General features: G+C 40.2%; 1 pseudogene; it reads right to left on the reverse strand.

The window, feature by feature from the left end:
* Positions 1-11,059, reverse strand: part of LOC147515495 (uncharacterized) — an 81,941-nt pseudogene extending 70,882 nt beyond the window's left edge.
* Positions 11,060-15,629: the final 4,570 nt, after the last annotated feature.

Consider the following 15,629-nt stretch of genomic DNA (forward strand, 5'->3'; position numbering starts at 1 on the left):
GCAAACATCCCGTTTTCAAATAAATTTCCACAATTTTTCTCCACACAAATACGCCTATTACCGGCCATCACTGGTCTTAGGGAGAGGCTGGCTATTGATTAATGATGAGGGGGAGAAATGGGACTTGCTGACGGAAGGGAATTGTGGTCAGAGTTGTAAGAGTCTCGCGCGAGACCTGGATTTAGCGTGGGCCTGTCTCGTGCAAGACTTAAACGAGAGGGGGCAAGATCCGGAATTTAGGGAAGAATAAATGAGTGATGGTGACGCATGTGGTCGGGTTTGTTGGGTTTAAAGGGCCTGAGATTTCGATATTTTGGTTGAGCCAAAAAATTTCCCAAGCCCAAATCAAGCCTTAAGCCCGATTTAAGCCAAAAAAAATCTAAACGCTTACCCACGACTCGTTTGGACTCCGAATTGGATGAATGATATATCAAAATGATCAGCACAAATAATGCTATCCAATTGTATAAGTCATTCTCGAAGGTCACAAGAGTTTTTGAAAAGAAGGAGGGTGTTTTATTTATAAACAAAGATTTTATTTATATACAAAGGAGATATACGTGAAGAACACTGGATGTCCAGAAGAGTCACCATCTTAATTCATAGACAACTGTCATATCGGCTCTGGAGCGAACCCAATCCAGCTAGACTGTGGCTTTACCTCTATGTATTATGGGGTTAGGGGTAGGACGGTACCATCCTGGACAGTGCGCGCTACGGTCTAAAAAAATTGCCCTTATTACATACGGCTATCCTCAAACCGCCCCAAGGGAACTCAAAGTAACCAATTCTAGGGTTGGTCTGGTGGAATCCATTGCCCGTTTGTGTTCCAAGTATGAGACATCTGAGGTTGGACACGAATCTCATTTGTAAAACTTAATGCAAAGGGAAAAGGCAACAATATAAACATATCTACAAGGTGAGTCTTTTAGCGTCAGATCCTCAAGACGAGTCGAGTCTTTTAACGTTAGATTCTCAAGACGAATCGAGTCTTTAAACGTCAGATTCTCAAGACAAATCCCAACCTGTGGGAGAAACGGCGCGGCGACAAAGATTATCCTGCGCAGCTGGTGTCAGACAAAAATATACCTTAAGCTGGCTAGTATCGGATAGGAAGTCAAGACCTAGACAGAAGGGTGTTTGACAATGCATACACCAGCCTATCCTTCGCGCACGTCATTTACGAGCAAAAGTACTACGACCATTCCCTATTCGTGATAAGTGAGACTTACACCAAATGATTAGCTGAAGTTCGCGAGGTAGAGAGTAGAAAAGGGAAAAGAAGGAATGAGGTGAAATTTTAGGTACCCATCGTTTACTGAAAAGCACGTTTGCTTGTGTTGCAGAAGACATTTATACTCGGCCGTAAAATAGAGTTTTCGCGGACTAAGGTTCCGGCTTGCAACCACACACTTCAAAGAACTATGGGAGATCAAAAGATAGAAGATGGCCCGCTACCAAAATGGCATACCCTCTATAGAAACAAGATTGAGTACGCCAAACGAAACATCTAGTCTGTGTAGACCGGATCCCGAAGAAGAGTCCGCTCAACATCATCCGTGAAAATAATTAAGCGGTAATGTTTTAGCGTTGTCCATTGACTTGAAATTCGCTGTTATCTTGTGAATTAAGCAAAGAGATTCCCCCATAATGTTTCACAGCTGACACAATGAAAGGACCAGACCATCGTGTTTTCAATTTACCAGGAAAAATGTGTAATCTGGAGTTGTACAGTAAAACTTTTTGGCCAATTTTAAAATCCTTACGCAAAATGTGCTTGTCGTGCACTCTTTTTATGTTAGCTTTGTAGGATTTTGAGAGATCATAAGCATCACTCCGAATCTCCTCAAGCTCATTTAATTGTAGTTTTCGCTTCTCGCCTGCCTCGATGATATTGTAATTGAGGCTTTTGATGGCCCGAAGGGCACGATGCTCAAGTTCAACTGGCAGATGACAAGGTTTTCCAAAAACAATGCGGTAAGGAGACATTCCTATAGGTGTCTTAAATGCTATTCGGTATGCCCACAAGGCATCCGATAAGCGGAGAGACCAGTCCTTTCTTGATGGGTTGACAGTTTTCTCCAGAATAGACTTTATCTCTCTGTTGGAGACTTCCACTTGGCCACTCGTTTGTGGGTGATATGGAGTAGCAACCTTGTGAGTAACTCCATATTTCTTCATTAAAAACCCAAAAATTTTATTACAAAAATGTGTACCCCCATCATTGATGATAGCTTTGGGGACACCAAAACGAGAGAAAATGTTTTCTTTAATGAATTTCACGACAGTCTTATGCTCATTTGAGCGACATGCGAGTGCCTCAATCCATTTGGACACATAGTCTACAACGACTAAAATGTATAGAAAATCTTGAGAAATAGGGAAAGGTCCCATAAAATCAATGCCCCAAACATCAAAAATTTCCACAATCAAGATAGGATTTAGGGGCATCATATTTCGTTTGGTAATTCGACCTAGGTGTTGACAACGAATGCAAGCTATGCAATGTTCGTGTGCATCGTGAAAAAGGGTAGGCCAGTAAAAACCACATTGTAATACCTTGGCCACAGTTTTCTTTCCACTGAAATGACCTCCGCAAGATTGTTCATGGCAAAAGGATAATATGTCGGTGTGCTCCCAGTCGGGAATGCAGTGACGAATGAGTTGGTCAGAACAATACTTAAATAGGTAGGGGTCATCCTAAAAATAATATTTTACAGTGGATAAGAACTTTTTATGATTAGATGTGACCAAGAGGAAGGAGCTTCCTCAGTAACTAGGTAGTTAACGACATCCGCGTACCATGGAGATGAGAAAATATAGTACAAATATTCGTCTGAGAAGGAATCACAGATGGCTTCAGAATCACTATCAATGTCACCAACCAGCCTTGATAAATGGTCGGCCACGACATTTTCGGTTCCTTTCTTGTCTTTGATTTCCAGGGTGAATTCTTGCAAGAGAAGGATCCAGCGGAACAATCGTTGTTTTGCGTCCTTTTTCGCGAGTAAGTACCGAAGTGCGGCATGGTCAGTATATACGATGGTGGATGTTCCAACTAGGTAAGGGCAAAACTTATCCAAAGCATAAACAATAGCTAGGAACTCTTTCTCCGTTGTTATGTAATTACGTTGAGCGTCATTAAGAGTTTTACTAGCGTAGTAAATGACAATGGGTTTGTCATCACGTCGTTGGCCTAGTACGGCGGCAATAGCAAAGTCGCTAGCGTCACACATCAGTTCGAATGGTTGGGACCAATTAGGGGGTTGAATGATAGGAGTGGTAGTCAGAGCAGTTTTTAGAGTATCAAAAGCTTGTTTGCAATCGAAATTGAAATCGAATACTGCATCCTTAAGCAGGAGATTGGTTAAAGGTCGAGCAACTTTAGAAAAATCCTGAATGAATCTCCTGTAAAATCTAGCGTGGCCTAAAAAGGCACGGATATCACGAACTGTACGTGGGAAAGGTAGCGAAGCAATTTTAACAATTTTAGCTTTATCAACCTCTATCCCATCTTTCGAAACAATATGATCTAGAACAAGTCCTTTGGTAACCATGAAATAACACTTCTCCCAATTGAGTACCAAATTTTTCTCTTCGCAACGCGTTAATACTTTAGAAAGGTTGGATAGGCAGTCATCAAAGGAATTTCCGTAGATGGAAAAATCGTCCATGAAGACTTCCATATAACGTTCCACCATATCACTGAAAATGTGAAGCATGCAGCGTTGGAAGGTGCCTGAGGCATTACAAAGACCAAAAGGCATTCGATGCAGATGCAAAGGTTCCAAAGGGACACATGAAAGTTGTCTTTTCTTGATCGGCGGGATCGATGACAATTTGGAAGTATCCGGAATAGCCATCAAGAAAACAGTAGTAAGCATGACCGGCTAAACGTTCTAGCATCTGGTCAAAGAATGGTAGAGGGAAGTGATCTTTACGTGTTCTGGCATTAAGTTTGCGATAGTCAATGCAAATTCTCCATTTTAATGGAATACGAGTGGATATGTACTCACCATTTTCATTTTGTACAACTTGAATGCCGGACTTTTTGGGAACCACGTGGACAGGACTAACCCAATCACTATCAGAGATAGGGTATATGATACCCGCATCAAGTAAACGTAAAACTTCCGCTCTCACCACTTCCTTCATGGCGGGATTAAGGCGGCGTTGTGGTTCTCGAGATGTCCTTGTGCCGTCATCGAGATGTATGCGATGCGTGCATATGCTAGGGTATATTCCCTTGATATCATCTAAGGACCATTCGATTGCGGAGCAGTGTTCACGAATGACATGAATTAAACGTGCCTCTTCGTCGGTAGTCAAGTGAGCAGAAGTTATTATAGGGTGACTACCATCGAGATCGAGATGCACGTACTTCAAATCAGAGGGTAGAAGTTTTAAATCCGGAGTTGGAGGATTGGGGATCAAGGATTCGTGAGGGATCATCTCTTCAATGGAAAAGAGCGAATCTGGTTCTTCTGAATCAGTTTGCAACGCAGCAGTAGGATCAAATAGTGGTACCAACTCTAATAATGCGTGGACATCCTTTATGTACGAGTCATCGTCAAACTCAGGATTATCAAAAGAAAGAAATTGGTGTATCTCGTCAGGGGGAAAAGAGTTTGTGAAATAATCATGTTCCAGACTATCAACCAAACTAATCTCGCCCTCCATTATAGGATCGGGAAATTGTTTCATTAATTTGAATACGTTGAGTTCGACAGAAAGGTTCCTGAAAGACAATGCCATTGAACCGTCCCAACAATTTATGAGAGCGTTAGCAGTTGCAAGAAAAGGACATCCCAAGATGATAGGAATGGAGTGACAGGCCACTTCAGTATCTAGAATGACAAAATCAACTGGGTAGTAAAAATCTTGGACCTTGACTATGACGTTCTCTACTATGCCCTTTGGGAACTTGATGGAGCGATCCGCGAGTTGCAGAGTCATATTAGTAGGTTTTTATTCATGAAGACCTAACTGCTTAAATAAGTTGTAGGGAAGTAGGTTAACACTGGCACCTAGGTCTAAAAGTGCGGTAGCGGTATACTTGTCGCCCAACGTGCATGTTACAGTTGGTCGACTTGGGTCCTTGTACTTTACACACCATTGGTAGTGGTAATTGAGGGAAACTGCTCAGTGATGAACACTTGTTGAGGAACATTCGTACGTCGTTTGGTGGTGCACATGTCCTTCAAAAACTTGGCATGATTGGGTAAATGCTTAAGCACATCTAGGAAAGGTAAGTTTATGGTCAAATTTTTGAAGGTTTCACGGATCTCATCGAAATGTTCGTCACGTTTGTTCTTTACCAAACGGGCAGGGAACGGAGCTTTTCGGCGGAATCGCGCATAAGGATCAGTGGCGTCTTTCCCTAGGGACGTGGGTGTAGAATTGGAAGGCACAACTTCGTTCCGTTATAGGTTCGCGAGGTAGGAGTTGGAAGGACGGCAGCCGTGGTTTCCGTCGATTCCTCGTCTGGCATACGTATTTTATTGTCGATGGTTCGACCAGAACAAAGAGTGGTAATGGCATTTACCTCACCCTGGCTTGGATCACTAGATCCTGGTGCATTGTTGAGTTCAAAGGCAGTGTTTGTAGGCTTAGGGTTTGAACCGCTTGGCGGGGAACACGCCTTTGACTTTTATCCCGAGCTAACAAATTGAAGAGACCGTTGGATAGAAGGTAGGATTTGATTCGTTGATTCATGTATGTCGAAAAGTTTCACCGGTTTTATCGGTACGTGGATTGTACCAAATGAGCGGCGGGGAACTAGTTCACGGTTATTATTTACGGGTTGATTTTGATAGCCATATCCTTGATTAGCGGGAACAAGGTTGCGGTTATTTTGGTACCCTATATTTGCATTGTTGGGAAAATTACTTTGCCTTTGCTGGAATTGCGGAGGATTTCCTTGACGATAGGAATTGTAGTTCGCGGGTGGTCGTAGAGGAACGTTGTTGACACCCAGAGGAGCTTGTTGTTGGGGCGCAGGGGGTGTCCAAGCTAAATTCGGATGTTGTCGCCAAGGTGCATTAGGGATGTTGAAAGCAGAAGCCTATTCAGAAGGTTGGGGAGGGCACTCGTATACCAAAGGACAATAAGAATCGGCATGCTCAGGACTTAAGCAAAGAGGACATGGGGAAGCGTTAGCAACCATGACCTGTTTGGGTTTTTTATCATTTACTTGTACCGAAAGAGCATCGACCTTTTTGTTTAGGGACTCGATTAGAGTTTTTAATTCCAGATCGGGTTTGACCTCGAGCATAGACGTAACTTTGGTAGGAGTGTCTTTAGAAGATCTAGAAGAATCAGTGTTTCCCCAATGGTTGCTTCGTGAAGCCTGTTTCTCAAGAAAATTGTATGCTTCATGATATACTTGTCCATGAAACAACCGCCGCTCATGATATCTAAGGTTTCCTTTTGATGGTCGAGAGACCATTAAAGAATGAACGGACTAATACAGGCCGGTGTCAAGTTGATGATGGGGACATTCGAGAAGCCGGTCGAGAAATCTGCTCCATGCTTCGAAAAGGATTCACGGGGTCTTTGGGCGAAAAATTGAATCTTTTGAAGCATTTCTGTAGTTTTCTTCTGAGTATAGAACTTTATCATGAATGCTTGTACGAGTTTGGCCCATGCGTCAATGGATTGCAGCGCTTTGCCTATGAGCCAAACCGAAGCTTTTATCAACTAAGGTGAAGGGAAACAACCTAAGCAAGACTTGTTCGTTGGTAACAGTCGGATGGCGGAAAGTGGTGACTACTTGTTGCATCCGACGAAGGTGATTGTACGGTTTTTCATGGTCTAGACCATGGTAAACAGGTAACAAACTGAAAATGTTTGGCAGAATTCGAAAATCACCTACAATAGCATCGAGTTTAATCCAAGAAGCAGGTCTTTCTTGTAAGGCAGTATGGAAATCCGAAAGGGGCTTCTCGACTGTGGGATTTTCCTGGGCCATAATTAAGGGAGATGACGGCAATGGAGATGTTTGATGAGGTTGATTTATGGAGGAGGAACTATGTCTAGGAGATAGCATAAGCAGTTGTTTTATCAAATGGTGTCGCTGCCGAGGAGTTTGTCGCCCTGGTCGCTCTGGCAGTTCACTAGCCAACGTCGGCACCCAGATTTATCAGATGTGAGCTTCGGAAGTTTGCTGCTTCTTTATATGTGGACCCGTTCTGCACTGGTTTTGTTCTTTTGGAAACTTCGGCTCTAGTCAAGCTTTGTTGGGCTTCACTAGGGTTGAGTGGGAAACTTCAAATATTTCAGTATTTCCGTACTTCGATGCATGTTTTATCATTATATTCATTTTAAATGCGGAAACCTGCAAAAGTACGAAAATATAATTATTACTTGATTATTAAACACATAATCGACCAAAATGCTATGTCTCTCAGGGTTTAATATTACAGTTTTGGGTGTTTATCATTGAGGTCATGGTGCGGACTTGCTCAGAATGGCTTATGGAAGGGGGCATGCGCGCTCAATTCTGAGAAAAGAAAATTCTGTGATCCAGGACTTTGGGCGCGGGCGTGCTCTATTATAAGGTAAGAGAGAGGGCGTGTGCGCTCCGAGTACTGTTTGTGGTATGAATTGCGAGTGAAATTGAGTGGTGCTTCTGTGATGAAAAATAATGGTGTTGTGTGAATTATATGGTGTGCCATGTATTTATAGAGCACTAATTTCTTAAACCAAGTTCCACAAGTTCCCTAAATTATTAAGGCAAGATGATGGAAAAAAAAAATTCTAAATCCAAAATAGAAACATACGAGATGCAGTGGCAAAAATCAAACCGATAGCTTTTCAACTGGAATTAAAAATAGCAATCATCCAATTTCTAATCCTTGAGGTTGCACAAACCAAGTGTAGCTAATTCTAGCTACACCATATTAGCAGTGATAAGCGCATAAATATTATATATTTACGCTCAATTTTATATTAGTTAGTTTGTTTAATTTATTCGTTTGATTTATTTAGCGTATTTTTGATGATTTTTGCAGAATTGGATTTGAGTTGATTAAAAGTGCTGAAACTATCGAGATTAGGGATGTTAGTGCGTGAGTTCATAGTTAGGTTGCTTGGCATTGGTTATTCAGTTTTGGAAATCGAGATGCCTGGTGATGGTTTGTTTGAGTGCATTAGATTTGGCTTTGTGTTCGCTAATGAGAATTTAAAACCAATGGAGTCGTTAATCTGGGCTTAATTGGTACCTTAAATTAGCACCTGATTGTAACAGAGAAACAAGGCTCTAGTAATGAATAGGCGCATAAAGATGAAACTTAAGTGGGCAGCTTAGATCCTTCATGAGAAAAGGCATGGATCTGTTTGTTTAAATTATGGGCCGAAATTAGTTATGGCCCATGAGCTTAAGTAGTCACATGACCAGCAAGGGGGTGGACCAAGAATTAAAGACCGGACCATGTGCACTTAAATAGACCCGCACCCAATAACTTGCCTTTAGCCTACCTACTGGACCACCTGATCAGCCTCCACCCTTCGTCTCTCACAAATAAAAACATAACCCAAAAGCTCCTCTAATTCCGGCTGCAAAAATCTAAACCCGAACACGCACCCAAGCTCCAAAACTAAACAAGCCAATCTATCAATGCTTCTATGAATCCGCATACCACCAAATCATAGGACCAATCCCATGTTTCCATTCCAACCGAAACCGAATAGGAAAAGAACCGACTTCGCTCTTTCCGATTCGATCGCCCAATTACCGAAACTTTCGCCACCGAATAAAATCTTTCAATTCAAATCAAACACTACTCGTCATGACCTAAAGAAAAGCGATATAAATAGGGGAGACAGAGTGTGGAGGGGCCTCTCCACAACACATCGGAACTAAGAACATACAGAAAAGTGGAGGAGGATTGGAGACGCACGGAAACCGAGAAGGAGACGAAGGAAGGCCAAGGAGACTTCACTGTCGACATGAGTTCTCCTAACCTTTTCTTTATTTTCAGTTCCATTATTATGAATTGCTAAATTATTTAACTAGGGCTAAGATGAAGCCCTAGCCTTTGATGTAATTATTTTGAGATTGGGTTTTTATGGTTATAATTATATTTAACTGTCACTCTTCTTTCGTTGCATTCTCGATCAATAGTTGTTATGTTCTTGCACCTTGTATGTCAAGCATCCTAGGTAGTATGAAATAATTAACTACTAATCATAGCTTGCTTTCTATTGTCAATATCAAATTTAGATATTAGTTGTGCTGTTAAAAGACAATTAATCTTTTAAGCTTGATCTCTAGTGCTGAATTTCGGAAGATGCTTTTACGTAATTGTTTTGTCACGATAACATCTTTGGGTAAACACCAAATTCTCATTCGAGTGTTTCTCGTATTAAACTGAAACATTGAACCCCAGTCCTGAAATATTTATTGAAAAGTCTAGAGTGGATTCTGAAGTCCTAGTTAGTTCCTCTCCAATCATTTGAACCAAATTCTTTAGTTAATTGTCTTCGTAGTAAGTAAAGAATTTTAGTTAATAGTAATTCAAACTTTTCTCAGACAACATTGTCGAATTAGGTTAGGTAATATTTTAGTATTTAATTGTCCCTAAATAGCAATCCCTGTGGGATCGACCTCGTTCTTGCACACCTATTATAATAGACCTCGTGCGCTTGCGAGTATTAGTATTATTAAAGTAGGGTTTAATTAGTCTATTTATTTAGGCCGGTTAATTTCCTACCAAGCAACATGCTCATATATAGACTATATTCTTCCAACCTTACAATATTAACTTCATAAACATATGGATAGGGTAAATACAATACTAAACAAATAATGCCACCCCAAACAAGTCGGAAAGGTGGGATTCATGAAAAATAGATAGCATGCTTGGACAAAAAAATTAAATAACTTGAAATTCAAATGACAACCAAATACATAATCCAATATTAACTACTTAACTAAGCAACTGGGAATAAAAATTCTACTAAAACAGGGAAATATTCCTAAAAACAACAATACAACTAAAAAAAAAACTAGCCATGAGATGAGGAAGGGCCAGAGTCATCGGTCCTGCGTCGACGATGCTCATGCCTTCCAGAGTCAACAGAAGAAAAACCATCATGAGGTGGCAGGCGTCGTAGAACTTCTACTTGAAACGTGCACTATTGCTCCATAAAAACATCCATGGCTTCCCAACGCTCATTATTACTCTGGACGAGAGTCTCCACGTTAGCCTAGAAGTTTGCTTGGCTACGGATGATAGTACCTTGCCTAGTTTGAATAGCCTCACAGAGGTCACACAGAGAACGTTGGCCTGTACGAAGTGTCTCATACTCGTTATGGAAAGTTTGCAAGCCACGATGAAGTACTGAGACGTGGGCTATATCCGTAGTAGCCCTTTCCAAAGCGTTTGCATCAAAACACGTTGTGTCTTCCTCATCTTCCTCATCCGATACCATCTCAGCACCCAAAACCTCAAGCAAATTCCAATCCCTCTGAATACATTCCCAATAAATATGTACATTTTCATGCAACTTCAACTTAACCTTACCAGTCTTCGGAACACATCCCCAACACAACATAACCTTTGTAATCAATGTAGGGAAGGCTGCGGTAAGTTTACCAACTACTCTAATCTCATTTAACAAAAAGTCAAGGATGCAAAACCCATACCTATTTTTCTGAAGGGTCCAGAGAATGTGTAGAAAACTCAAATTGATGTCACTTATTCTCGTGGTAGCAATAACATTCCCACCAACCCACTGAGCCACAGCTACCTAGTTTCTTCGAGACGTCTGACGAACACAATGAACTAGGGTTGTACTGTCCTTCCAATACAGTTTCCGTCATCAAAGGACTGATTCCACCAAACTGAGATTCCTGCATTATGACTATGATGTCTCTTTGCTCAATGCCAATAATCTCAGACAACACTGCTATAGTTAATTCCTTCCGACTACCATTCACCCTTACAAAAATCCTATGACCCTCAATCTCCCTCTTATTATAAAAATCAAACACCAAATCAGTGTGATAAAAATCATCCATAGAATACCACAACCCATTCCACTTCCTAATACACATTTCGGTGCCGAAAAAGGGTGAAAATTGTTGAGCAGTAAAAACTTGTTTCGGAAGAATCTTTGGGGTTTGAGGAACCATTGAGTTTTGGATTTGAAATTTGTGGTAAATGTAAGGTGGGGGATAGTGATTGAATTACTCGATCGAAATTTGAACTAGGGTTGTGTGGAGGTTAGGGCGCGGGTGCGCTCAAGTTTTTTCTTTGGTCGGGAATGGAGGCGAGGAAGAAAAGAAGAAAATTGTGTGGGGGTTTTTAAAAGGGAGTCATGTGCATGGCACGTGACCGCGTAGGGTTTAAAATTGTTTGGGCCCAAGCCCAAAACAAATCTGTAACACCCATCCTCTCTTATGCCTCGTAAAACTTAAAACTAAAATTCCTGATTCGTTAACGATCTGATTTTTGCGAATGAGCTATGAAAACGATCAACAAAGAAAGTACAATCCAATGATCTATAAAAAAAACTCAAATCTAACCATGGTTGACGTATAAGGAGATGGAAAACTCCTTGAAATGCGTGAATGACATAAGTCATATGATCAAAAGAAATCTAAATTCATAGATAGTGTCAACCCAAATCAAAGTACGACTAAACGGTATAACCAACAAGAATAAGAAGTTGAGAGATCAAGAATAGGAAAGACCAAACACCCCACCCCCAAACAAATTTTTGAAAACAGGATTTAGAAAATTTGTTTAAAAACGTGGGTCTTTTAAAGTCAGATTCCCGAGACTTGCTAGATTACTGTTTATAGGGTTTTAATTTTTTTTTCTTTTTATGAATAAGGTTTAATACAAAAGAAAACAATAAAACAATAAAGACATAAATCACTCCATAGAGAAACATGACTCAAAAACCGAGAAAACATGCAAGATTGGAAATCATGAATTATGTTAAACATGGACTTAGGATCCGGTACTTACAACCACACACTCCAAAGGGAGGGCCTGGTTACTTTCATGGTGAACTTACCAATATATGGAAATGAGAGGAAGTACACCCAACATCAAAGGTCAGTCCTCATAGACAGGGTCCTGTAAAAGGACATTCTCCACATCCGGGGACATTAACTCGTGAAAATATTTTAAACGTTGGCCATTAACTTGGAAGGTACTGTTGTCCTTGGGATTTACCAAGGTGATTGCCCCGTAAGGGGTGACTTCACTAACCAGAAAAGGACCAGACCAACGGGTTTTTAAATTCCCTAGGAAAATATGCAAACGGGAGTTGTAAAGCAAAACCTTTTGACCAACTACAAACTCTTTATGCAAAATCTGTTTATCATGAACACGTTTCATGTTAACTTTATAATTTTTTACGAGATCATAAGAATTGCTATGAATTTCTTCTAGCTCATTTAATTGCAATTTGCACTTTACACCTGCCTTATCAATATTGAAGTTCAGGCTTTTTATAGCCCACATAGCATGGTGCTCCAATTCAATGCGCAAGTTACAAGGTTTTCCAAACACAAGTATAAAAGGAGACATTCCTATAGGAGTTTTAAAAGCTGTCCAATACGTCCATAAGGCATCTGTTAGACGCTTAGACCAATCTTTCCAATCAGAATTGATTGTTGTTTCTAATATTTTTTTAATTTCCCTATTAGAGACTTCTACTTGGCCACTAGTTTGTGGATGATAAGGAGTTGCCACCTTATGGGTAACTCTGTACTTCCTAACTAAAGAAGCAACAGCTCTATTGCAAAAATGCGTTCCGCCATCACTGATGTTGGCTTTAGGGATGCTAAAACGACAAAAAATGTATTCCTTAACAAAAAACACAACTGTCTTATGGTCATTGCTACGTCTATCCATTTGGAAACGTAGTCCACGACAACAAGAATATAAATAAAACCATGGGAAACAGGAAAAGGACCTATGAAATCAATACCCCATAAATAAAATAATTCCACTACCATAATGGGAATTAACTACATCATATTACGTTTAGTGATACGCCCAAGTTGTTGGCAATGAACACACGTCTTACAATGAACTTGGGCATATTTAAAAAGGGTAGGCCAATAAAAACCACATTGCAGAACTTTAGCTACCATTTTCATACCACTAAAATGGCCACCACACTCTTTGCCATGGTAGAAAGATAGAACCTCATTAATATTCCCACTGGGGAATACAACGACGAATAATCTGATCCGCACAATACTTAAAAAGGTAGGGCTCATCCCAGTAGTATAGCTTAACACTGGCCAAAAATTTCTTCCGTTCATTTTTTGACCAAACATCATAATTAATATCAGAAGCTAAAAAATTCACAATGTCGGCATACCAAGGTGCAGAAAAAATAGAATAAAGATGCTCATCAGGAAAAGAATAAAGTATGGACTCAGAATCACTATCACTGTCATTTGTTAGTCTAGATAAGTGATTGACAACTATATTTTCGAACCCTCGTTTATCCTTAATTTCTAGGGTAAACTCTTGCAGGAGAAGAATCCATCGGATCAATCTCTGTTTAACATCCTTTTTGGCTAGAAGGTACCTAAGAGCTACATGGTCAGTATATACTAAGGTCTTTGTACCAACCAAATAAGGACGGAACTTATCTAAAGCATAAACCACAGCTAAAAATTTCTTTTCTGTAGTAGTGTAATTTCTTTGAGTACCATTTAAAGTTTTACTAGCATAATAAATAACGGTGAACTTATCATCTAGTTTTTGGCCTAACACAGCACTAACAGCATAATTGCTAGCGTCACACATAAGCTCGAATGGTTTAGACCAATCAAGAGGTTGTATAATCAGTGCAGATGTTAAAGCAGCTTTTAAAGCTTCAAAAACCTATTTGTAGTCATAATTAAAATCAAAGATGGCATCTTTTAAAAGCAGATTAGTTAAAGGCCTAGCTAATTTTGAAAAATCCTTGATAAAACGCCTATAGAAACTTGTGGCCTAAAAAGGCTCTAATGTCATGGATAGTCCGTGGTATTGGTAGAGATGATATTTTATCTAATTTGGCCTTATCTACTTCTATGACGTCGCTAGATACAATGTGACCTAACATTATTCATCTTTTTACCATAAAATGACATTTTTCCTAATTTAAAACCAGATTCTTCTCCTCACACCATGTCAACACTTTGGAAAGGTTATACAAGCATTCACTGAAAAAGTCTCCATGAAGAGAAAAATCATCCATGAAAACTTCCATGAAGCGCTCCACCATGTCACTAAAGATATGAAGCATACACCACTGGAAGGTAATAGGAGCATTACAAAGGTCGAAAGGCATTCGTTTATAGGCATATGTTCCAAAAGGACATGTGAAGGTAGTCTTGTTTTGGTCGACAGGATCGATAATGATTTGAAAATAGCCAGAGTAGCCATCTAAAAAATAATAATAAGTATGACCAGCTAGACGTTCGAGCATCTGATCTATAAAAGGTACAAGAAAGTGATTCTTCCGTGTCAAGGCATTTAAGCGTCTATAGTTAATACAGATCCTCCATTTCATAGGAACTCGTGTGGAAGCATATTGACCTACAACATTACGCACAATGGTAACCCCCAATTTTTTAGGAACTACGTGAATGGGGGTTACCCATTCGCTATCGGAGATGGGATATATGACACCCACATCGAGTAACTATAAGACTTCTTCCCTGACCACCTCTTTCATGGCAAGGTTCAAGCGACGATGAGGTTCACATGAAGTCTTCGCATTATCCTCCAAATGTATGTGATGTGTGCATACACTTGGGTCAATCCCCTTAATGTCGTCTAGGGACCAATCGATCAGGGAACGATGTTCCCTAATCACCTTAATCAAACGCGCCTCTTCATCAGCAGATAACTAAGAAGATATGATCACCGGATGACTACCATCTGGATGAAGCTGGATATATTTCAACTCAGTAGGAAGAGGTTTAAGCACAGGGGTGGGAAGAATGGGTAAAAAGGCTTCCGTAGGGTCCTCGTCTTGAGTAGTGAAGACTTGTTTAGGTAAGAGATCTTCAAACTTGGAAGATGGAGCTATAGAAGGATCTAAGATAGGAGTAGACTCGAAAAGGGCGTTGACTTCCTCCACGTAGGAGTCGTCATCAAAGTCGGAACTTCCGAAAGAAAGGAATTTGTACATCTGATTCTCTAGAAACATGTTGTTGAAATAATATTTAGCTAAGCTCTCGATCATGCTAACTTCTCCATCGATAGTCATATCTGGTAACTGTTTCATCATTTTGAAAATATTTAGCTTAATAGAAAGATAGCCAAATGACATGGACATCAAACCATCACGGCAGTTTATGAGCGCGATAGCAGTTTCCAAGAAGGGACGCCCTAAGATGATAGGAACAGAGTCATTAGCGACTTCTGTGTCGAGGATAACGAAGTCGGCTGGATAGTAAAAATCTTGAACTTTAATAAGCACATTTTCAACAACACCCTTAGGATACTTAATAGTATGGTCAGCTAATTGCAACGTCAGTTTGGTTGGTTGCATCTCTTGTAGACCTATTTGTTTATATAGATAATAAGGGAGTGAGTTAAAACTCGCCCCCAAGTCAAATAGCGCAGTCGTCATGTGGGTATCCCCAAAGGTGCATTGTACAA

This window comes from Coptis chinensis, chromosome 2 (assembly GCF_015680905.1).
Source record: "Coptis chinensis isolate HL-2020 chromosome 2, ASM1568090v1, whole genome shotgun sequence".
In the NCBI taxonomy this organism is placed as follows: domain Eukaryota; kingdom Viridiplantae; phylum Streptophyta; class Magnoliopsida; order Ranunculales; family Ranunculaceae; genus Coptis; species Coptis chinensis.